The sequence below is a fragment of the Phascolarctos cinereus genome, unplaced genomic scaffold (genome assembly GCF_003287225.1).
Source record: "Phascolarctos cinereus isolate Bilbo 61053 unplaced genomic scaffold, phaCin_HiC Scaffold_4;HRSCAF=312, whole genome shotgun sequence".
NCBI lineage: Eukaryota > Metazoa > Chordata > Mammalia > Diprotodontia > Phascolarctidae > Phascolarctos > Phascolarctos cinereus.
Genome location: NW_027555847.1, coordinates 39,932,302 through 39,957,105, shown reverse-complemented (window position 1 = coordinate 39,957,105; position 24,804 = coordinate 39,932,302). Strand labels below are relative to the sequence as shown.

At 39.7% G+C, this 24,804-nt stretch overlaps 1 protein-coding gene across 1 annotated transcript in view; it reads left to right on the top strand.

Annotated features, from left to right (window-relative positions):
- The window catches only part of CNTN3 (contactin 3), a 439,279-nt gene that overhangs the window by 263,659 nt on the left and 150,816 nt on the right, over positions 1-24,804 (top strand). The gene's annotated exons all lie outside the window — the stretch shown is intronic.

Here is a 24,804-nt window from a genome sequence, read left to right as displayed (position 1 = left end):
TAAAAGCATTTTTGTGGGAAGGGGAGGGGGAGGAGTGGCACTGAGATGACAGATTTTCTGTGACATTAGCATGGAGTGGGATATCACAGTGGTTCAGAAGCTTTCGCATCTAAAGAAAAGATAGATAAATGCATCCACCAGGCATGTGTCTTGAATTCTGGATATGTTTGTCTGAACATACTCATTGTTAGAGCCCTGATTCTTTCAGGGATAAAAAGGATAATTATTAATATACAAATTAACAACTCTCCTCCGGGAAAGTAGCTTGTGCCTTTTTGAAGAGTGGCAGGCAGGTAGATGGTAGATATGACCCTCAGCCAATCAAATCAAGAATTGATTGATTAGCTGCTATGAGCCAAGTCAGGTGCTGACTCAGGGCATGCAAAGATATATGAACCAGTCCTCAGCTCTCCAGAATCTCGCATTACATGCATCTCCAAAACAAATGCAGATCCATCTCTACCCTGTAAAAGCCTATTCCTGTTCCTTTTCCTTCCTGACTACTCCTCCTCATACTCGTGCGCACGTGCGCACACCCACACACATACACATATGTACACACAAATGCACACTCACACATGTATCTGTGCACACACACAAAGTTCCTGGTTTCTTACATTTAAATATTTCATTTGTTTTCTGTTTTTTTTTTTTTTTTATATATAGCTTAGGGCTTTGTTTTGCTTTAGTTTGGTTTTAACCTCAAGAAGCTTACATTGTGTCGGGGAGATATGTGCAAAAATTAGGACGTACAAACTATAGATAAACTCAAGGGTAGAAGGCAAACTTTTGATTTAGGAAACTTTCTGGTTGAGCCAGCTCCCTTTAATAATGCAGATTAAGTCTGCAACTTATAGTCTTGAAGGGTTGACTGGAGTACCCAGGAGGTTGTTACTTGTGACTTGCCCCAGGATTGTTGTTGGTGTATTCTTCTTTTGTTGGGATGAAGATACAGTGTTTCTGACTGTGGCTGACCAGTCCAGTAGGAGCTTGGAAGGCTGTACCCCAGATCATGCACAAGTAGTCTGTTTGAACTTTCAGGATAGAGATATCTCTAGCTTTGTGTATCTTGTGTTTCCTTTGTGCTACTGTGATTCTGCTTTGCTCGTAGAGCACAGTGACTTCTTTGATGTGGGCATGCCATGCTGGCTGAGATGCAACAGAGTGTGGATCGATTCTCTGCTGCTTGTGCTAAATTTGGCCTGACAACACCAAAAAAACAGAGGTTCTCCACCAGCCAGTACCGCATCATCTATATGTGGAGCCATCTGTTACAGCAAATGGAAAAATTTTGAATATTGTGGATAAAATCACTTACCTTGGCAGTATACTTTCCCAAGATGTACACATAGATGATGAGGTTGATGTACACATTGCCAGAGCTAGCTCAGTGCTTGGGAGGCTCCAAAGGAAACTGTGGGAGAGAAGAAGATTTAGGCTGCCTACCAAACTGAAGGTCTGCAGAGCCATTGTGCTGACTTCACTGTGGTATGCCTATGAGACCTGCATAGTCTACCAGTGCCATGCCAGGAAATTCAATTTCCATTTTAATTATCTTAGGAAGATTATGAAGATTCTGGCAAGATAAGGTGTGGACACCGAGATTTTTTTCTTGAGGTGAACTGCCAAGAATTTAAACTCTGCTTCAGACAGTTTAAATCTAGCCAGACTTGCCCTGTGTCACAGAGAACAGATGTGAGACTTGAACCCAGGTCTTCTCAAACAAACCCAAGGGATTTGTGCACTTATACTGTCTCTCTCTCTCTCTCTCTCTCTCTCTCTCTCTCTCTTTCTATGTGACTCTTTCTCCTTTGCTTTTTCTTTTTCTCTCTTTCTCTTTCTTCTGCTCTATAGCAAAATGCATACATACAAGGTAATTTGTAAGGAAGAGGCATTCATAGCCTCTGGGGTAATCAGAAAAGGTAGATGGACACAAGGTGAACATTAAAAGAAACTAAGCGCTCTAAAAGGCAGGGATGAGAGAGTACATCCCAGATACGGAGACCACCTTTGCAAAGGATCAGAGCTGTTAGCTGTGAAGACCAACAAGAAGGCCACTTCAGTTGTGGTTAGATCACAGCATATGTGGAGGGGAGAAAAGTATAAGAAGTTTAGAAAACTAGGTTGTTAAGGGTTTTAAATGTCAAACAGACTCTAGAGGTAATAGGGAACCACTGAATAGGGAGTGATGTGGTCAGATACACATGTCACAAATATCACTTCACTATCACTTTGACATCTGTGGAAGACTGTGTTTGGAGATGGTTGGAGAGGAAAGAGACCTGGGATCTTGGTGATACAGAATGCTAGACTTGTGGTCAGGGAGACCTGAGTTCAAATCCGACCTTAGACACTCACTAGCTGTGTAACCCCCAGAAAAGTCATTTAATCTATCCCTGTTTCCTCATCTGTAGAATTCAGATAATAATTGTACCTGCCTCCCAGGGTTGTTGTGGAGATCCAATGTGATAATATTTTAAAGCACTTTTTATAATCCTTGCAACACCATGTAAGTACCAGCTATCATGTATCACATATCACGCATGCTGCTTCTCCCCTCCCCCTACCCTGCCCCACACAAACCCCAATAGAATATAAGGGTATATACTTTAATTTTTGTCTTTGTATCCCCAGCATTTAGATCAGTGTCCGGCCTATAAACATATAGAAGATTCTTAATAAATGCTAACTGAATGGGATTAAATCAGATTTTTTAATTGGTGTTTTTGATTGGTTTGAATTATTGGGGAAGCTTGAAATGTAGTCAGAATATTAAATTCAGAGAGAAAGCAACAGCAAGTGGTGCCAACCGTGTGAATGCCCAAACTTTTTTGGATCCGTCTTGCAGACTTGATGACAGTATGCAGTTGCCAAGCTATTCCTGTCCCCCAAGCAGGGTTATACCAATAAAGTCTTTGGATTGAGCAGACATTTCTGAGGGTTTTTAAAATTAGATATAATCACTGGGAACAAAGAAGCAGTCATTTGACTGATTAGGCATGCCCACGGCACAGTCCTCGTAGTAAATGGGTGGCGGGAGCACACTCTGTAGATGAGTGTTTTCTCATCTCATAAAATTAGGGAACCGTGGTGCAAGGAGGCTCACATTTATCTCTACCTTCAGTGATTTTGCACGTTGTTTTGCTTTTTGGCTTTAAAGGATAGGAAATGAGGTGAAGGTAGAAAATGAGTCTCATCAGGAGTGAAGGAAGAAAAGCTTTCCCCAGATTGATGAACATTAGCTCTTAAGAGCCTGGAATACACACAGTGTCATGAAGGGGGCTCCTTGTAGCCCTGTGCTAGCCGCAGAATAACTTTTCTTGGGCAGGAGAATATGTAACCAAAGGAGAACGTGATTGTCTCCATACCAAGATGTGTGGGACAGTTATGAAAGTTACAGGGCACATTTGGAAGCTAGAGAGATAACTCTCAAGGTCACAAACACTAATGCCATTGCAATTTCCCAGTGGAGTTGGAGTCAGCCTTATAAATTGTACTCTTGGGAATCTGTCTTTAAGAGGCTCATCATGGAGGCAGGGGTTCAACCCATATCTGCTGCTGCTATTTCATGTTCTACCAGGATTGTCTGACTCCATGCAGGGTCTGACTTTGTCTGCTCAGAAGCTGACTGCCACATTCCCCCACCCTTGAACTGAACAATTTGGGTTAATCATGGAGTGGCTCATGCCACATTCGGGGTGCAGTTGAGGTGATTTGGCCACAGAAAACGTCAGCACATCGAAAACCACTCACCCCAGACTACCCCATAGTCCTTGATGACCGCTTTATGTAGCAAAAATGCTGCCTTTGAAGTGAGAGGAACTAGGTTCAAAACCTATCACTATTAGCTACTCCATTCTTCCAGAAAGGGTTATGGGGCAGTTGGAATCGGCAGGGTCTGTGAATAAAGTAATAGGCATGGAAGTGGAAGGCATAGGGCAGGTACCAATGGAAGGAAAGAAAAGAGTTACTGAGTCATGAAAGCAGGAAATGGAAGTATGGGGCGGGAAAAGGTCTGATTTTTAATTACAGCAGTTTCTGAGTAGTCTTGGACCAGGACTGTGAATTGCCAGTTGTTTCCTTTCTCTTTTTTAAAATATATGTATTTATAAGACACTTGACTGTAAACATCATTATAAACAATTATACCTACTTAGGAATTATTTTTGTTGTTGTTCAGTTGATTCAGTTGTGTCTGACTCATCCCTACTCCATTTAAGGTTTTTCTTGGCAAAGGTTCTGGGCTGGTTTGTCATTTCTTTCTCCAGCTCATTTTACAGATGAGAACACTGGGGCAAACAGAGTAAAGTGACTTACCCAGGGTCACACAGCTAGTAAGTGTCTGAGGTCAGATTTGAACTTAAGTCTTCCCTAACTCCAGGTTTGGTTCTCAATCCACTGTACCATCTGGCCGCCTCTAAAAACTATTTACATAACAATTAATTTCAATGTGTAATGTACCATAATGCAATTTTAGTCCAGTAATTAATTGCTTATATTTAAATGAATTAATTTCAAAATATAAATTGTCTTAGAGAGGTAACATGACTTAATGGGTGGTGAGCTGGTGTACCTAGGTTCAAGTCCCATCTCTGATACTGGCTTTGGAAACCCAGGCAAGTCCCTTAACCTCTCAAAATTCTAGGCATCTCTAAGACCTTAAGTTGCGGGAATGGTGCTGACTTACCTAGGGAGGACTGTCACCTAGGATCTCTCTCCCCATTCAGTGAAATTAAAGGTCTACTCTCTATCCCCTAAAGCAGTGGTGTCAATCTCAGATAAACATGAGATAACAAAACAGATCCCTGTGGGCCACCTATGGACTTAGAGAACCACCTGTTATCCATGTTTTATTGTATTTTTCTTTGTTCCATTAAGTATTTTACAATTATGTTTTAATCTGATTGGGGCTGTACTTGGGGGTATTGTAGCTGTGGGGAGCCAGTAACTGGAAGGTTTGATACCCATGCCATAAAGCATCATTATATATTTTATTCAGTCCCCAAAGGTAGAAGCAACCTAATTAATGGTCCAATACTAAGGGATCGATTTAATAAATTTAGGTACTGAAGTAGGTACTATAATGTAATTAAGAGAGACATTTATGAGGAATAGAAAGAAATTTTGGAAAAGCTAGTTGGCAACTCAGCATGTTGGGCTTGGGGTTGAGGTTACATCTGGAAACTGATGATAAATTGATAACTTGGCCTTCTGGGTATTTTTGTACACCTGATCAAGGTGGAAGGTAATGTCAGAGATTTGGAGACTGAGCAGTTAAAGCTAAAGTTGGCTCCCAAGGCTTTAGAGAATGGATTTCTCTTCCAAACCCCCAGCCCAAGGCAGCAGGCAGATAAGAGGGACAGAGGCCCATGTGGCATGAGTGATAATAAGAACTTGGATAAAAGTTTCCATTTCATTCCTCCTTTCACCTTAATCCTTGCCTTTGGCTCTCCCTCACCAGAATCTTCTCTTCCTCCCCTTGAACATCAGTCAGACCCCTGCTATTCCCTGTTTAAAGATAAAATGACATTGACACATTCCTGAGACACATTCAGGTCTGAGAGACTATGGAGAAATAGACATTTTATCTTCTTTCTTTCATTTTTCCAGCTGGGAAAAGGCCAGGGTCAAAATTAGAAGTTTGCCATTATATTAGTCCCTCTATGTCCGAGCCTAACCTTTTTGGTCTCTTCCCTCTCTGACAGTGATTAAAAACTACTACTTTTCCTCTAGAATTCCTTAAAGTACCTTTGGCTTAAATAGAAACATTAATCTGGCATTCTTTAAAATTTAATAGTGTAGTTTCAATTAGGAAATTAATATTTGTAGAGCACATTATACTAGGCACTGAGTGAGATACGAAAAGACCTGAAATATGGTCCCTGGGATGATGAAGTTTACACTTTAACAGGGGCCACAGATCGTTGGCCTAATCAGTTAATGATATGGCTATACACAGACAGTTGATTCTGAAATGGGTCCTCTGTTGGTAACTAGTAGATTTTTATCCATAAAAATTATAGTCAGTTTCATTTTTTTTTTATTTTAAAATACTGTTTAGTGCCTATTACAACCAACTTCTTCCCACTTTACTCAAGGAAAGAATTCATTATGTGCAAGTGGAAGCTTCTGAATAACCTGAAAATGCTTGCCTTCTTTCATTTCTAGATTCTGAATCAATATAAATAATAATCCATTTATGTCTTAACAGAGAAGCTCAACAAAGTGGCATGAGGACTTGTGAACTGAAATGACCTGCCCAGAGTCATACAGAATATGAAATGGGATGTGAACCCAAGTTTTCTTGTTTCTAAGCTTCGTACTCTGTCCTCTAATGTAGTGAGATTATTGATGGTTGAAAGGATTACTGCCTCTTTTGGGGGCTCTGTCTCCCACTCTTTCAATAGCCTTCTTGTGTTCTTTTCATTATCACTCCAGAGTGATCATAGACAGGAGAAGAGACCCTGAAATTCACAAGGTAATTAAGGAGTCATGAATCGGAGGCAAGTTCTTGGACTCAAGGTTAATTAGCTGGATATTTAATTCTCAAAGCAGTTAATCTCCACGTGAATAATTGGAAGCTGATTACACTGTCATTCCGGTTGACAAAAAAATAAACCACCCCACAAACTATTGGTAATTCAAAGGTACAAGAAAATCTATCCAATTATAGTTATTCAGCATAAGAATGATAATATTAACCTAACATTTGTAAAATGCCTTATGGCTTTTAGGGAGCTTTCCCATGCATTACCTGACTCAGTCCTTGAAATAACTCCATTAAATAAACAGGGAAGATGTTATTTGTTAATTTTAAAAAATAAGGAAATTGAATTTCATATCAGTTAAGTGACTTATAGAGTTGGAACCTGAATCTAACTCTCCTGACTCCATGAGCTCTTTCTACTACAACTTCTGTTGTTAGGCTTCATGGGGGGAAAAATGTGTTTCTTTTTCAATCTAATAGATTTGGATCATACATATTAATAGCTAATGTTTATGTGGTGCTTTAAGATTCACAAAGCATTTTTGTTATTGTATATCTCCCATTTGATATTAGTATGCTTAAATGCATGATGAATGCAAACAGTTATTGAGCTCTGTGTTACTCATCTCACATGGGATTAAATGCTAGGAGAAGATTTTCATCCAGGAATCACCAGGACAATTTACTCAACATAGAGAATGGTCCCTGGCCAGTTCAGCTTAATATTTAATCAGCAAGCAGGCGTCTTTTCCCAGTGAATTTTCCAAGTCTGTGCTGGAGGCATATTGTTCCCAAAACGGCAACCATGCACGCTGGCATTTGGTCTATAACAACATTGCTCCTGAGATGTGAAAGGGAAGGTGTGAGCTGCCAAACAGCAGGTAGTGCAGTCTGGGGTGACTTTTTGCTAAAAATTGCCTTCTGAAATGTAGTGTGACAGCGGTGAAAGCTGTTAGCATCATCCACAGATGGGATGGGATTTACACCTCCTGGATCAACAGATTTTTTGCCAAAATGAACAAAAGAAAGTCATCTCAGGTAGATGAGGCTGTGGGACCAGAAGGAAAAAAAAAACAGTTACTTTTTGATTTATAAATTCTCCAAAGACTAGAAAAAAAATAATCTTTTAGGATGGGGATCAGACTCTATTGAAGAGGGTAATGTATGTCAGAATTTGCTGCCATCCACTTTAAAGTTTTAGAAGAAGATTAAGAAGGTGGAATTTTAAAGTTTAAGAGTTTTTAGGACCAGGTGTGGTCCTAAATCCCTGCTGCTGGGAGAGACTGAGGCTGGTTGGATTCCTCAGCTTTAGGAGTTTTCAGTTCAAATAGAGCTAAAGATGATTGGGGGGGGAGGGTAAAGGGCACAGTATGGTGAACCCCAGGGAGCAGAGGGCCACTGGGTTGCCTAAGAAGAGGTAAACTAGCCCAGGTCAGAAAAAGAGCATGTTAGAGATTCTATACTAATCAGCTGATCAGGATTGGGTTTAGACCCTTGAATGGTGACCACACTTCTAGTTTGGGTGACATAGGGAGCTCTAGTACAGAAAAAAAATGGAACTTCCTCAAATGTCTTATGAAAGTCAGCATGATCTAGTGCAGAGGTTCCCAAACTTATTTGGCCTTTAAAAAAAAAATTTACTCAGCTCCCTCTGGAAATCTACTTTCTTTAACCCTTTAATGGTTTTTTTTTTAAATTTTCGTCATTTCAAAAAATATAAAATATTTTTTAAAATGGCACATCTTAAATTTAATAATTTATTGTACATTTTTTTCCTGTATTGAAATTTTGATGATGCAATGTTGCATCATGTAACTGTATCATTATAAACAAGTCGTTACATGCATATATTCCTGCTGATATATGCTGGACTTCTGACAATGCTTGACATGTTCCCTGGCAACACTTGCTTGTTAAGACCTGTCAGTGGACTTGACCACTGATTGGTTATAACTTGCATTTTATGTGTTTATTCGGAAAATAATGTAGTTACTATGACTTTAACTGTGTTACACAACAGATGAAACATTTGTGAACAGTTTTCCAAAATGTTCTTATTTTCTCTTCTTTCCTTATGCTTCCACTACCCCTTTATTTTTATTCAATGCCCCCCAAATGCACCCAAGGCCACTACCATCCCCTTGGCCCCTGGGATGGGGGGGGTGTATCACACACTTTAGGAACCTGTGATCTAGTAGTTGAAGAGCTAAGGTCATAGTCTGGAAATCTTAGGTTCAAATCTCCTCTCTGATACATACTGGGTTTGTGACTTTGGATAAGTCATATAACCTCTTAGAGTCCCCAGGGAAGTCACTAGTCTCTAGGCTTTAGAGCAGCTGTTGATTTGCATTGCTTGAAGGAATTCACTATCTATATGGGAATCACTTTTTGTTGTTCAGTCATTTCAATCATGTCTTACTCTTTGTGACCTCATTTGGGGTGTTCTTGGCTAAGATACTGGAATGGTTTACCATTTCCTTTCTCAGCCCATTTTACAGATGAGGAAACTGAGACAGGGTAATGTGATTTGCCCAGGGTCAGTCACACGGCTAGTAAGTGTCTGAGGTGAGATTTGAGCTCAGGAAGAGGAGTCTTCCTAACTCCAGGCCTGGCACTCTTTGCATGTGGTGCCACCTGGCTTTTCCTGTAGGAATCACAAGTCCAGCCCCCAAATTAATCACCGACAAAACCTTATATTGACATGCACTATGTGTGTATCATTGAACTAGAAATGAGGTTTCATATAGGAGACCATCAAAGCTATTTTGGAGAAAGGAAAAACAGTAACATCTTCACCTTCATTCTCACCCCTTAAAATGTGGACCCACATAATCAGCTTTCATTGAGAGTGGGAAGTGACCTGTGGCTAGAGGTAGGGACCAAGCCTGTGCCTCCGTTGGTATAGGGACCGGCCAGACCAGGAACCTCCTTTTACCAATGCAGGTCTGCAGATGTTCTCCAACATGGAGATATAATGGAAGACTGTCCTGTGAGGGCCCAGTCCTGGGAGGATTCATAATTGGTATTGTCTGCTAGTAAATTAAGTGGATGCTTGGTGAGCCAACTTCTGGAAATACGTAGTGATGTCGAATGGAAGAGCCCTGTCTTCCACATAACATTATGTTGCAAATATTTCCTATTTTCCCCCTACATGATGGAAGACCCCTTTTGTTTCATTGTACCAAGACTGGGAACAGATATAGATGGTCTCATTGAAACTTGCTCTTTTTTTCCTGCTGGCCACTAGGTTTAGGGAAGAGAGGAGGATGCTCTCCTAGAATTGCATGGGTCACTGAGAGGTTAAAGTGATTGTCCAGATTCACAGGAATAATATGCATCAGAAGCAGCTCTTAAACCAAGGTCTTCCTGTCTCAAAGACTGGCTTTCAATCCATTATGTCCCTCTGCCTGTTCAGAGTTTTTTGTTTGTATGATAAATCCCTTTGGCAGTCTGGTGAAGGGAATAGATTCCTCAGAATAATGTTTTTAAATGCATAAAATAAGATCCATAAAATCACAAAGGAAACCAATCATAATGAAATACAGTTATAAAAATATAATCAAAAACAAAGTCAAACGAGTTCACAGAACCAAGAACCCCTGCAGTCCAGGGGAACCTGAATTTGTATGTAGAAAATTATTTGACCTGCTGTATAACTAGATCAGTAGTACAGATTTATCTTATCTTATGTTAAAATGATTTATAAGAGTCTGAGTTTATAAAGTAGATTAGCCGGGTGTAAGCTGTTTTCTTTACAATAGAGTAATTTCTACATGGCTTTGACCTTCCTTTAATTAAATATGCCAAATCCATAGGTCAGATGTTTTCAGGGACATTTGGGGTAGTAGATAGAGAAATGACCTTAAAGTTAGGAAGCTTTGTGGGCAAGCCCCCTCTAGTACATATTGACTATAGGACTAGAACAGGGGTGGGGGCCTGTGGCCTTGAGGCCCCACATGGCCCTCTGTGTCCTCAAATGCAGCCATTTGACTGAATCCAAACTTTGCAGAAAAATCCTCTCTGAAGTTTGAATTCAGTCAAAGGGCTGCACTTGAAGATCTAGAAGGCCACATGGTTCCCCATACTTGGACCAAAAGTTTTAGAAAGGTGGAGATGTGCATTGATAAAGGAAACTTACTCCTTGGGAGTTCTCTACAACAATAAAATGACATGTCTCAAAAAAAGTTTTCAACATTGATTATGTTGACTAATACTTTGAATACTTTGAATCCTAGAAATAGAAACCTAGAATTCAGACAACAGAACTGAAACTGATCACTTTCAAGAACCATGTAGCAATATGTACTCTAGCACGTTACAGGAACAGATTTAATGACTCAAGTTGGGGGTGAGGGTGAGGCGAAGAATCATAGATTTCATATAAAGAGATGAGGAGGAATGAACTGTTGGTCGCATCGTGCTTCAGCAAGGGAAAATCTGGCTAAGTGCATGGTATTTTCCCATAGGTTTTGATTAACTTTGCACTTTAAATGCATTATTACATAAATAATCCTACATTTCTGGAAAGATGTGGGGTCATATAAGATTCTTGGGAGACACAAGGGATTTAATGACTTTCAGTTTTTCAGGGTTTTTTTTGTTTGTTTTTTTGGCTAGGCAATGGAGTTAAGTGACTTGCCCACGGTCACACAGCTAGTAAGTATTATGTGTCTAAGGCTAGATTTGAACTCAGGTCCTCCTGAATCCAGGGCTGGTGCTCTATCCACCTAGCTGCCCCTGACTCTTTCATTTTTGATAGACTGTCAGATTTTTACGGATATTTAGAGATGACTGGCATGTCCTTAGAAATTGCTCACAAGAAAGTAACCTTATCTTCCCCTTACTCTGATCTTCTGTAGGAAGAGGCAGTAGAGTTTGGGGAAAGGAATGTGATGGAAGGGAAAGAGAGTTGATCTTTGGCTTGGGAAAACAGATTTGAATTCTACTTATGACATATGCTTGTTTATAGATTGTAAAGCACCTTGAGGAAAGAGACTGTTTGTTTTTTGTATGTATCACCAGTACCTAGAGTATAGCAGATGGTACACAGTAGGCCCTTAATAGACACTTGTAGATTGTGGAGACAGAGTAGTGCAGTAGAAAATGTGATGCATTTACAGTCAGGAGACATGAGTTCAAATCCATTACATATTGCCAGAGCAAACTCAGGCAAGTTATCTGCCCTCTCTAGAGCTCAGTTTCCTCTTCTGTAAAATTCAGGTGTTGGAATAGTTGACCTCTAATCACTAAATTTATGATATCATAAGCTTATTATTAATTTATTATCTGTATGATCATGGTCAGATTACTGAATCCATGTGAGCCTCAGATTCCTTATCTATAAGATGTAATCATACCTGCCTTACCTTCCTCCAGAGGTTGTTGTGAGGAATAAATGAAGTGATGGCTATCACTTGTTTCATACGGCTTAAAGCCCTGTATGAGTGTCAGCCACTAATATTATTATTCACGTAGAAGATGTATGTGCAGCAAAATACTGCCCACCCAAAAAAAGCACTGAGCCCATTCTCCCTGCCTGATGGCACTCAGCCCTGTAGTCAAAGGAAAACGGGGACACTCCAGAAGATGCTGCAGTCAGAAGCTTATCAGAGGAATCCTCTGCTTACAGATACACAATTTCACAGGAATTAGTTAAAAACAAAATAAACAAAAAAAAAAACTGGATGGAATGTTTCAACTTTGATAAAAACCAGGTTGCTACTTGGGCTGCAATAAAGGACTGCCAAGTTTTCCCACCTCTAACTAAGGGGAAAGATCAGAGGATAACACTGTTAGAATTGGGAGCAACCTTAGAAATCATTTAGCTTAATCACCTTGTTTTATAGATAAAAGGAAACTGAGGCCTGGGGCAGCTAGGTGGTGCAGTAGATAGATCACTGGCCCTGTAGTCAGGAGGACCTGAGTTCAAATCCAGCCTCAGACCAAACACTTGACACATACTAGCTGTGTGACCCTGGGCAAGTCACTTAACCCCAACTGCGTTAAAAAAAAAATTAAAAAAAAAGGAAACTGAGGCCAAAAGAAGTAACTTGCAATGTTTAATGGGTAGTAAATGGAATGTTGAGTTGGAATTTAAGTTGACATGGAGTTCTGACTCTTTTGATGCTAAACAGAGATCTTTCCACTGGGCTATACTGTCTCGATGGCTTTCCACTGACAGGTTTTTATCTGAGAACCCTGGAGGAGTGCCAATTTACAAACCTCAGGATGGGTCTGCCACCTGGGTAATGATAATAATTTGTTTCTGTGACCATAGTTTGGATCAATAGTGAAAGCCTCTTGAGAACAAGAAGTCTTTTCTTTTCTTTTCTTTTCTTTTCCTCTTTCTTTTCCCTGTATCACCAGTTTCTAGCATAATACCTAGCATATAGCAGGTGGCTAATAGAAGCTTGTTGATTGTTTAATGCAGTTTAATTCAGCAAGAGTCTATTTAATTCTACTGTTTAATAGACTCTTTACTAAGATCCTGGGGATGCAAAGACAAAAACAATGAAACGTTCCCTGCCCTCAATAGGCTTACATTCCCCTAGAACAGTTTATATTCTACTGGATCCCAATGAATTATGTACGTGCTTTTAATATGATATTTATGACATAGAAATTTGACCAGATCTGTTATTTCTTTGCTATAGAAAACTCCTTCTACAAAAACTCATTGGTAACCTCTCCAATTTAGTTTTAGAGATTTACTTGAGGCACTAAGAGGTGAAGTGGCTTGTCCTGAATCACACAGCCAGTATGGGGCAGAGATGATATTTAAAGCTTATCTTCCTGCCTCTGAGCCTTTTTCTTTATGTCTACTGCATCTCAGTGCTTCTTATACTACCATACAAGGAGTTGAATCAACTGCTTAAAAACCATAGTCCTAATTGGTGGAATCAGTCAGTGAGTAAACATTTGTTAAGCACATACTGTGGGTCCTCAGCTTGCTAAGTGAGTGCTGAGGCTGGGGATACAAATACAAAGAAAACAAAAACAGTTCCTGCCCTCAAGGACCTTAGGGGGAAGATAACGCACAAAAAGAAACTATAAAGGTAAAGGGAGGGACCAGACCCAGGGGCCTGATAGAGTTCCAAAGAAATTCAAAAGCTGTGTAACTGGTGGGAAATCCGGATCTATGAGAGACTATTGAAAGAACTTGGGTATTAGTATGGTTAAAAAAAAAAAAAGATTGTTGAAAGGTTGAAATAGTTGGGTTCAATTATTTGAAGGGCCCTCTTATATTGTTGAGTTATTTCAGTCATGTCCAACTCTTCAGGACCTCATTTGGGGTTTTCTAGGCGAAGATACTGGAGTAGTTTGCCATTTCCTTCTCCAGCTCATTTTATAGATGAGGAAACTGAGGCAGATAGGGTTCAATGACTTGCCTAGGGTCACACAGCTTGCCTAGGGTCAGAGGCCAGCTTTGAACTCAAGAAGATGAGTCTTCCTGATTCCAGGCCTGGCAGTCTATCCTCAAAGGAGCTATCTTGTGGAAGAGGAATTAAATTTGTTCTGTTTGACCTCTGTAGGATAGAATTCTGCTCCTGATAAGGAGTAGAGACCATTTTAAGCATGAGAATAGGAAAATATTTTTCAAATAATCAGAACTGTTCTAAAGTGAAATGGGCCTCAAGAAGTGGTGGGCTTCTTCTCCTTGGAGGTCATCAAGCAGAGGCTGGACAACTACTTGCCAAGGATGTATCAAGGATACTTTTTCATGTATGGGTTGAGGGGGGATGGCTGCCAAATATACATGTAGAAACTGGGCTGGAATGGGCCTCAGATGTCATGTCATCTGTTTTGACAGGTGAAGAAACTGAGGCCCAGAAAGGTTAAAGGATTTGACCTCGATCCCCTTTGACTCTAAATTCTGTCTCTAGTATCCCCAGAATCCTAGGAAACAACAAAGGTGATGAAGCAGCTTTTCTGGTAGACCCTCCTTCAACAGCCCTTTTGAAACTTCCTCACTGATTCTATGAATATTCATTAAACCAGAATGTTCTCAGTAATCATTATGTCAGTCAATAAACATTTATTAGGCGCTTACTTCGAGCTAGGCCCAGTGCTAAACACTGAGGATACAAAGAAAAAATATATAGTCTCTGCCCTGAAGGAACTCACAGTCTAAAGGGAGAGACAACATGCAAACAGTAATCAAGGTATAGATGGGATAAATTGGAAGAAATTAGCAAGGGGAAGGTCCTAGGACTAAAATCTCAAAGTTCGGAGATTTCGGCAGCTTGAGAATTTCCAGTCTACCCATAACGTAGTAGATAAGCATGAAAGAGTTGCCAAATTAACTAATCAGCTCTTGGTACCACAAATATCAGAACTTGAATCCTGGTTTTTCCGATTCCAGGTCTTGTGTTCCGTCTTTGTACACCCAACGCCTGATGCTCTTTCTCATATCCTGATATGCTTTACCTTATGCATTGCTCTGGATTGGGAGTCAGCATCTGGGGTTGAGTCCTGACTTTGCCACTTGTTCCAGTTCTTGGACAAATCACTTAGCTGAAGTTGCTTTATATGTAAAATAAGTGGAAGAGATATCAAACTTACAGCCCACAAACAGTGAGGCTTGAACCAGATTAAGATCAATTGGGAGATGCTGAACAATATAAATAAAAATACAATTTAGCATCAATAATGTTAATTTGTGGTTTTCTAAGTCAATAGGCAGCACACAGAAATCTATTTCCATTTGAATTGGAGACCTCTAGATTAGAAGTCCTCTAATGTACAGTGGATGGAGCACCCAGCCTGGATTCAAGAAGACCCCTCTTCCTAAGTTCAAATTTGGCCTCAGAGATTTACCGTGTGTGGTCCTGGGCAAGTCATGTAACACTGTCTGCCTCAGTTTCCCCATTTGTAAAATGATCTGGAGAAAGAAATGGCAAGCCAAACCATACCAAGAAAACCCCCAGGGAGTCATGGACAGTTGGACACAACAACAAATATCCCTTCCTGTTCCAAATCTGTGATCCTATGATCTTCCTCGCTTTCTTTAGTAGACAGAAAGAATTTACTTCCATAGTTCTCAGTTTTCCTACTCATAAATGAGAGGATTCCGGCCTTAGAGGTTCATGGGATTATATCTGTTCCAACCTCCTCCATTGTATAAATGAGGAATCCAAAACCCAGAGTGGTAGTGATTTGCCTAAGGTCATACAAGCAAGCTAATTGCTGAATCAGAATTAGAACTCCAGTCTCCTGACCTAATAACCCAGAGCTCTGTAGCACAGATGATTGTATTTAGTCACCTCCCATGGGGTACCTAGCATAACTCTGAATGCATGTCTAATTCTTCCTAAGTTTATATTCACACAGAAGTAGAAAGAAGCAAGTAATGTTTTTTTCTTTCTTCTTCCACTTAAAAACCTTTTCATCCTTCAAGGCCTAGCTCAGGTAGTATCATTTGTGGGAAACCTGTTTTGGTTCCATTAGTTGTCTTCAAATTTCCATATGTTCTTAACATGTGTAATTAATAAATGCTTGCTGATGAATGGATGTATTATTCCTAACCCTGAATAGAATGTAAGCTCCTAGAGGGCAGGGATTGTTTTGTGTTTTTCTTTTTTTTTTTTTAATCTTCAAGGCCTAATATAGGACATTGCTTACTATTTGTTCTTTTATTTCATCTGAATAAACCTTGACCCCTACATCCTTTTGGAATTGTTTCCCTAAACTAGGTAATTAATCTGGCTGCTCTGGAGAAAGAATAAAGTATTATTATTCTCTTAATCCTGTCCCACTCCAACACCCTTTCTATAAAGTGAGCTTCCCCCTAATGTAGCTAATGTGTTTAAACTTCAAAATGTTGCCAAAAGTTGCAAGAAATTGGTGAATTATATTTTGAGAGGATTTTGACAGGAACCTGATTCTAGACTACTTATATCAAAGTGTCACAGTGGCTGCCCAAACCCCCTTCCTGAAGTGATGGGGACTAAATGAATGCATGAATAATTGAATGAATAAGAGTACAGGAAAACTCAAAGATTCTAAGTCCAAATTAATGAAATATCCTAATTATACAAATTTCTAAATTATATAAATTATATCATTTTATTGCATTGAATTACATGAAGTAATTCAAGCAAGACCAGCAATTACTTCCAATTAAGACCTACAACTCTTTTCAATCTACGCCATTTAGGGACCAGGAACGGGACCTGAGTCATGAGGCTGAATGCCATCTTTTATGGTGGCAACTCAGATCTCACAATGGGTAATATTTTGGGTCCAAGATTGGGCATAGTAAAACAAGGTTTGTCAAGGGAGAGAAACCCAACAACAGAGGAAAATCTGTCCTAGGTATTCACTAGAATAAAAAGGAGATTCAGAGGCAAAGAGCTATGATTTTAAAAGTAACAAAGTGTTTGGAATCAGAAAAGAAGGACCTAAGGGTAGAAACAGAAAACAGCAAAGATAAAAACTGACACAGGACAGTCCAAAGGGGGAATACAAGCTTATCTGAAGAATTTATTATATAATGTCTCAAGTTGAATGAGCTAGCTTTTAATCTGACCTGTCCAGACTTGTCTTGCCCACTTGAAATCTCTAATAGGTGATCACTGTGGGATATTCCAGTTCACCTTTGCAACCTTCTGTAGATGGCATGATGGATAGAATGCTGAGCAGGAAGTCAGGAACACCTGAGTTTAAATCTGGCCCCAGATACTTACTAGCTGTATGACCCTGGGCAAGTCACTTAACCCTGTTTGCCACAGTTTCCACATCTGTAAAAAAATGAGATGGAGAAGGAAATGGCAAACTACTCCAGTATCTTTGCCAAGAAAACCACAAATTGGGTCATAAAGAATCAAACATAACTGAAAAAAAAATGCCTGGAAGAATGTATTGAAACTTTGGGATTTTTAAGGCACACACCTACTTTGCTGGGCACATTCATCAATTGTTTTTTCTGTAAATGACACTTTTTTCAGATCCTGTAAATGGCACCCCATTGCAATTCTTTCCATTCCACATATACTAAGAGCTTACTTTGTGTCAAGCATTCTGTTCACGTATGGGGATACAGTGACAAAACCAACACTGTTCCTGCCTTCCAAGAGCTTGCATTCTACCAGAGGGAAGCAACAGGAACACAGATAAGTGAATGCAAAGTAATTTTGGGGAGAATGGCATCAAAGGAAGTCACTAGAAACTATACTCTTCATTTTCTATCAGATATTTCCAGCTTCTTAGTATATATTTTAGCCAGGTAATTCTCTGAAACATAAATTCCAAATATACTCACTACTAATTAATGACACTTTATTGTGAGTGGAAAGTGTGCCGATGAATTTTAAAGATGAGTTTTCCATGAAGCTTATGGTGAGGCTTTGTGTCATACTGCTAGAGGACCCGCCTGGTCATCATGGAAGACCTGAGATCCAGCTTACCTCTGACAGATACCACCTGTGTGACTACTAGTACCTCATTTAACCTCTCATTGCCTCCAGGACATTTCTTAGATTATGTTACAAAAAAATTAAAGAACTGCATTGATGGAAGGAAGTCTCATCATCCAGGCATTTCTTATACCAGTGAAATCACTGGTCTAGACAAACAAACCCATTAATTCCTGGGCTTTGAGAGATGGGTTCAGAAAACTAGGCAGCAGATGCTCCATACAGCCTAATTAAACTAGGAGTGATAGACTGGCCAGTAATAGAGAAGATGATATAGAAAAAGTTTAAAGATTTCTTTCACTATTTCTGTCTATCTGTCTCTAGATTTAACATACCTGGAAATCTGATGGTTTAGTTCTTCATCTCTTTCATTCATTCTTCTTTGTAACACAAAGTTGTGTTTTCAGTATTATGAATTTAATTCTTGCTTTTAGTATTTCATTTAAATGCCAGTCCAATTAAGTCATACACTATATTGGGAAGAGGGGAATGGGTTTAAGATTTCATTGCTATAGGGAATTTCCCATAAGAAACTCCTTCTACCAATGCAGATTCTACCTGCTTTGCAATTTAATATCTTATGAGTAATCAAATGGATTACCCTGTCTATTCAGTGTGTCAGCAGAAGGACTTGGACCCAGGTCTTTCTGATCCTGAGCCTCAATTTCCAGATCCACTATGTCCTAAATATTAGATATAATGAATAGAATTAGTAAATGAGAAGTACGTAATTTAATAAAAGCTCAAAATTCTCTTCCACATCAGTTTTTACCTTCAAACTTTCTCTCTCTCTCTCTTTGTCTCTCTCTCTGTCCCTCACTCTCTGTCTCTCCCTCTCTCTATCTCCTTCCTTCCTTCCTTTTTTCCTCCTTCCTTCCTTCCTTCCTTCCTTCCTTCCTTCCTTCCTTCCTTCCTTCCTTCCTTCCTTTTTTTTTTTCATGGACGTGGTACATGATTTCAGATGGATTGTTTGAGTCTTACCTGATCCAACTGTGCTGCTAGGCTGGGTGCTTCATTACATCATTATGGGGAGTGGGGATGGGGGTGGGGAAGAGAAGCTGTGAAGACTTAATGTACTTCTAGTATTTTACAAAATCATTTAATGATGTGTGGATGGCATTACATCTGTTGTGGTGATAATAACAGGCTGGTATTTTTCTGGCACAAAGGAGCCTGCATCATCAATCTTCTGTAATCATTGATCTTCAGCTAGAGGAGCGCATGTCGACTGGTTTGCAGTTACTTATATCATATATTCTACTCTCCTTCCAAAACATACTGCATTCCCCAAATCTCTTAAAGAAAAATCTGTTCTGTTTACGCATGAGATATGAAATGACACCTGAAGTTGTGATATATGTGGACTTGAAGCTATCTCTTTCAATCATTATAACCTTTAAGCACCATTAAGTTCCCTCAGGAAGCTTTGACCTTTTCTAGCTCTTCGATACTTTTGACAGCTAAAAGAGAGAAACTGTAGATCAGGAACCCACTCCAAGCATGAAATGTTTGTATTTGGCACCTAGGTAATAGTAGCAACCATTTAAAAATATTCATGTGATGTAACTTTTCTTCTGAGTGGAAAGAAAAAACAAACTGGACAGCTGGAGATTTTTAAATCAATCCTTATTTTCCCCTGTATCAGTTTGTTTATCTAAAATCAGTCATTACTCACAGTATGATTTATGATTAAGATGGCATTGAGGAAAGAAAACTGAAATGGCAATTATAGCCTGAGGGATTTGTAGCGATCCAGTTTCCAAGCTGGGATACAACGTCCTGGGGTAGATAGTAGACGGAGGTCAATCAGACAAGAAGGGAAGAAGAGAATTTAATTCCCATCAGGAGCCAGTGTAGGGAGTAAAGGAAACTTAATAGCCCCAAGGATGCAATACAGCTACATAAAAACTTCTAAAGACTATAGTAGGGCAGCCTCGGTCTCCCGGTCAGTGCTATTTGGGAGGGGTCTTGGAAATCTCTATCCCCAAGATGATTTTGTCTGAAGTGATGATCACAAAAGATCAGTTTGGAGAGCAAGAATTCTTACAGATCGTCAGTAAGCATGCAATAGGAGTGGAAACCAATGGGTAGAATTTAATGGTATTAGTTTAATAGCATCACATGTGTATGAAAGTAATCCAGAAAGTGGAAGACATTGAAGAAAGTAATAGTAACAACAGCAACAACAGTAATAATACATTTGCCACTATTTTCATATAGGACTGATACAATAATAGTAATAATCATATTTCAGTAGCCAGCAGGATGGTAAGGAACAAATTCATCCTGTTATTATTATTAATTATATTTTAATAGAAGACAGGATGATGGGGTTGATATATAATTTACTCTTTTATTATTAATATTGATAATAGTAATTTGTACAAATTGGGTTAATTCAGCTCTAGAAAATACCTTGAAATAATTATTATAATTATAATAGGATGAATTGCACGTGATCTCTACATCTTCTCTGCTACTGAAATTATACCAAAGATGCTTTCGGTGAGCCTACGGAAGATGAACTTACCTTCTAATTCTTTTGTTCAAGTACAAAAAGCAGTTAGCATATATACCTGTGCAAAAGTCTAGAAGAATAATAGCAGGAAAGCAACTTGTCTTAGGATCATGTATATAGGATTTCATGTATTTATATCTCCAGGATCTAGCAAAGTTCTTGGCACAGGAGCTTAATAAATGTTCATTGATTGAACTGTCAAAACACGAATGTACTGGTGTCCTGAATAACTCAAGTCCAGTCAGAAGTCACGCACAATACACATGATGTTTATTGTAATGGTGGGTGTAAATGCCTACGGTCAGGAATGGTGTTGGGCAAGACCCATGGGAGCTCTCAGCTAGGAGCTATCCATGCTTACAGTGGTACCTTCCAGCAAGGCCTTGATCATGGCTCCCCTTAGCCAGAGTCAGGTTTGCTCCCACATCCCACTAACAAGTCAGCCTCAGTGAGGGAGCTGGCTGGTCTGTTCTGGCCAAGGCTAGATAACAAGTAGAAAAGCCATGGCTTTTACTATAATTTTTAGGAGGGTGTGGCTTCGTGTAAGGGGAGGAGTTGGAGGTTTTATCTGGCATGCACACATACAGGGGCCACCAAAGCTTATCTTTTGAAATTTTGGCCTGCTGGGGTATAGCCAAGTGGGTATGACTGTGACTATGCTAAACTTATGTGCTGAAAGGAATTAATTGGATAAACCTGGGAGGCGGGGCACATGCCTTGCAGTTACATTCACACATAATATGGGGGCTTTAGGAATTTAATTAAGTGGTAGAAACAAATGATAGGGCAATGCTCTCTGCTGTACCCAGTGCTCTGCTCTCTGTTTTCATAGTCCAGCCTTATAGATGTTTTCTTCCTTACGCCTGATTGGCACCTCTTTTTTTGTGAGTGGTGAATCATAGATTTCACAGAATGCATAATGAGGAGATTGGGGTTAACAATAACAATGATAATAATAACTAATTTTTCTATCCCATTTTCAAGTTTGTGAAGTATTTCCCATATGTATGTGTATGTGTATATGTATGTATTAGATATATTTTAAATTTTTTTTTACATTATATGTTCGTGTATATATAAACACTTTTTTTCTCCTGGCCTTTTCTTTTTCTGTCCAATAGACTTTCTCTTCCTTAGCTAATACCCCCTTTTCCCAAACGATGCCCCTTCCTTTGTACCTTGCCTCTTTCCCTGAAGCCCCCAATTCCAGAATATTCTAGAAAGTCCTAGTGCTTAGCTAATTGGTGTGAACTCAGTCTGTGAACTCAGGAGTGGGAACCCCATCATATGAGGAAGACCTCTTCCTTCTCCATGTAGTCATACCTGAGTAGCCCTAGTATTAATGCTACCATGCCTTATTGTTGAGGTTTAGGAGTGCTGGGACCCCAAAATCATGACACACAGGTCCTGCCCAAATGGATTCAACCCAACCCTTCTTTCAGCCAAAGACAAGGTTTATTAGAACATCCGCCATATTGACCAGACAGTTATGAAATCTGAACACTTATGAGCTAGTGGCTAGATTATAAGAATCTGAGTAGTGGCTAGATTTTAAGAATCTGAGCACCTTAATGGAGACAAGATGGACCTTATATTCAGAAAGACTGTGGGAGGGATCTAGGAGAAGCCAAATAGTTTGCGATAACTGGAGAAGGGGTCTAAGGAGGATCTGGCTGGGAGTGGCCAGTAAGCTTGGGTGAACCTAATGCCAGGGACCAGGACCACTTGGCCAAGGGAGAATGGAGTCTAGATAGGATTAAGGGTGGGAAGTGGCCAGGGCCAATTGAGAGGGAACAGAACAAAATTGGGAGATTGAGCCTAGCCATTATGAAAGGCCAGTTGGTAGAATTATAGCCTCAGGTGAATGCCAGAGATTTGGCCTGGTGGGAAAGTCCAGGATTTTTCCTTTTTGGGGTCCAGATCCCAAAGACATGGTCTTTTCCTTTTAGGGGTTCCTATCCCCGTCAGTACCAGTGAGAAGTGGGATGGAAGGTCAGTGCATTGTTCTAAAGCAGTGGTGTCAAACTCGAATAGAAATGCAAGGTCATATTAGCATCCCTGCAGGCTGTATATGGACTTAATTTTAAAACGTAAAATTATCTTTTATCTTATTTTAATTTATTTTGTCAAATATTTCTCAGTTGCATTTTAATCTGGTTCAGGCAGCACTCCAGAGTGTTGAGGGCCACACATTTGGCCCCTTTGTGCTCTTCTTAAAGCACTAAAGTGCTCTTCCCTTGCTCACCCTGCCCCTTTTCTTTCCTTTGGATATATCTAGCTAAACTCTACAGCCTCCTTTTTGGGGTCTTCCATTAAACATAATCGTTTAAAGGCTAATAAAATTAAGAAAAGAAAGGCTCCATGACCTTCAGTATTGATGAACAAGTCTAATTCTTGTGATATTCTCTTATTCCGGCCAGTGATCTCTGACATAATCCCATTTTATGAAGCAGGAAGGTTATTTATCCAGGGTAATACAGCAGTCAGATATCAACAGCAAGACCTGAACCAACATCTTTCAGACTCTAAAACCAAAGGTCATAAGACCATAGGATCATAGATTAGACCTTAGAGGAATCAAATTGGACCTTTTTACTTCATGAATGAAGAAATAAGACCCAGAGAGGTCAAGCTACTTGCCCAGGGTCACACAGCTAGTGCCTGAATCTTTCTACAATACCACACTGCCAGTCTGAATATTCCCATCTGAAAATGTTCATAAAGAATATTTTAAAGCAACATAAATTCAAGCATTCTTTGCCCTTAAATAAGACCTCCCATTTTTATCAATGCTTATTGAGAAAAATGATTATTTCTTCCTATTTCTTTCTAAGAATTAATTATTGAATCAGTACCAATGTTTTTCCCCTTTTCTACTTTCCCATCCAGAAATCAACCAGTGTGGGAAATCTTTCTCAAAGACTTACCCAGGGACAGCTAGGTGGCACAGTGGACAGAGCACCAGCCGTGGATACAGGAGGACCTGAGTTCAAATGCGGCCTCAGATACATAACACTTACTAGCTGTGTGACCACGGGCAAGTCACTTAACCACATTGCCTAGCCAAAAAATAAAAAAAAAAAACAAAAATCAAAGACTTACCCAGCCAGGATGGCTAAGATCTAATCAAAGACAGTAAAAGAAATTCTAAGTTTAGGCCAAGGGGTGGGTTCCTGCTCATTGTGTTTACTCTGACAGGTCTGGGGAAAATGTGGATTCTCCCTTTAGTTAGATCTGTGATAGAGAAATTGTGTAAATCTCTTTGATCTAGATTTGGGTGATCAAGACCCTCATTGGATTATAACCCCCTTCTCATAATATTCATTCTCTCATTGTTAACCAGAGTTGATTGCTACCCTCTGGAACACCCACTCTTCCAAGGGTGTATAAACTTACCATGAGGGGTCTTTGCCATTCAGGAGTGCCACTGACTTCCTTTATTAATAACATGCTAGCCCTATTAATAAAATGTTTAAATCACCCAGAAACTATATGTCTCAAACTTTTATGTTATCCAGCACCTGTATGCTTAGTGACCAAGAAAATCACTCAAGTTAACGCCTCTGGAGGCTTAGTTTCATGGGGCAGCTTGACGTGATTAGGAGCGTGTGCAGACTTCCCCCTAAACAATTGAACATACATGTGTAGCACCACTTGCCACATGGGTGAAATTTCTCCTGGTATAAAATAAGGATAGGGAGAGATCTGTGGGACAGGGAAGCCCAAGAACAGCTGAATCATGGTGGAGAGTGGCACAGGATACAGATGTGTGGGCAGAGGTGTGGTTGGTAGCCAGTCACAGTCAGAGAACACTGCTACCCCAGCCTGATGAGGATAATGAGCAGCTCAAGCCTGTGCCTGGCTCACAGATCCATTTTTAGAGTGACTTCTTGGACAGAACTTGTCTGACTCTGCCTCCCTTAAGACACTGCTGGGACCTGGTAAATTTATCCACTCTCCTCTTCTCCCTTCCCCATGCCTTGTCATTGAAGACAGTTTCCCATGTTTTTGGAGTGTCCTATTCTTTTAGGTCTGGTTTACTTCCTGTTTGTACTTTGATAATGTGTTTGGCCCTCCTTTGGGATATAGTAAGATAAAAATAAGCTAAGTGAGTGCTTTCTATTGAGGCTTTGAATTGTCTGATTTCCATATGTCTTTATGAATTCCCACCTTACCTCCTCTTATATAGTACGGTGTTTGCTTCAGAACTCTGCTTTAGCGACACCTTCTACATTAAAATGTCCAAGATTCTCTCAACATTTAGTACTTCCATCAATATAGATCTCATATGCATTTTGTATAAATCATTCATATACGTGTCTCTCCCAATACAATGTAAGTGAAGGCAAAGACTGTCAGAAGACCTCAGTTCTAGGCCCTGCTCC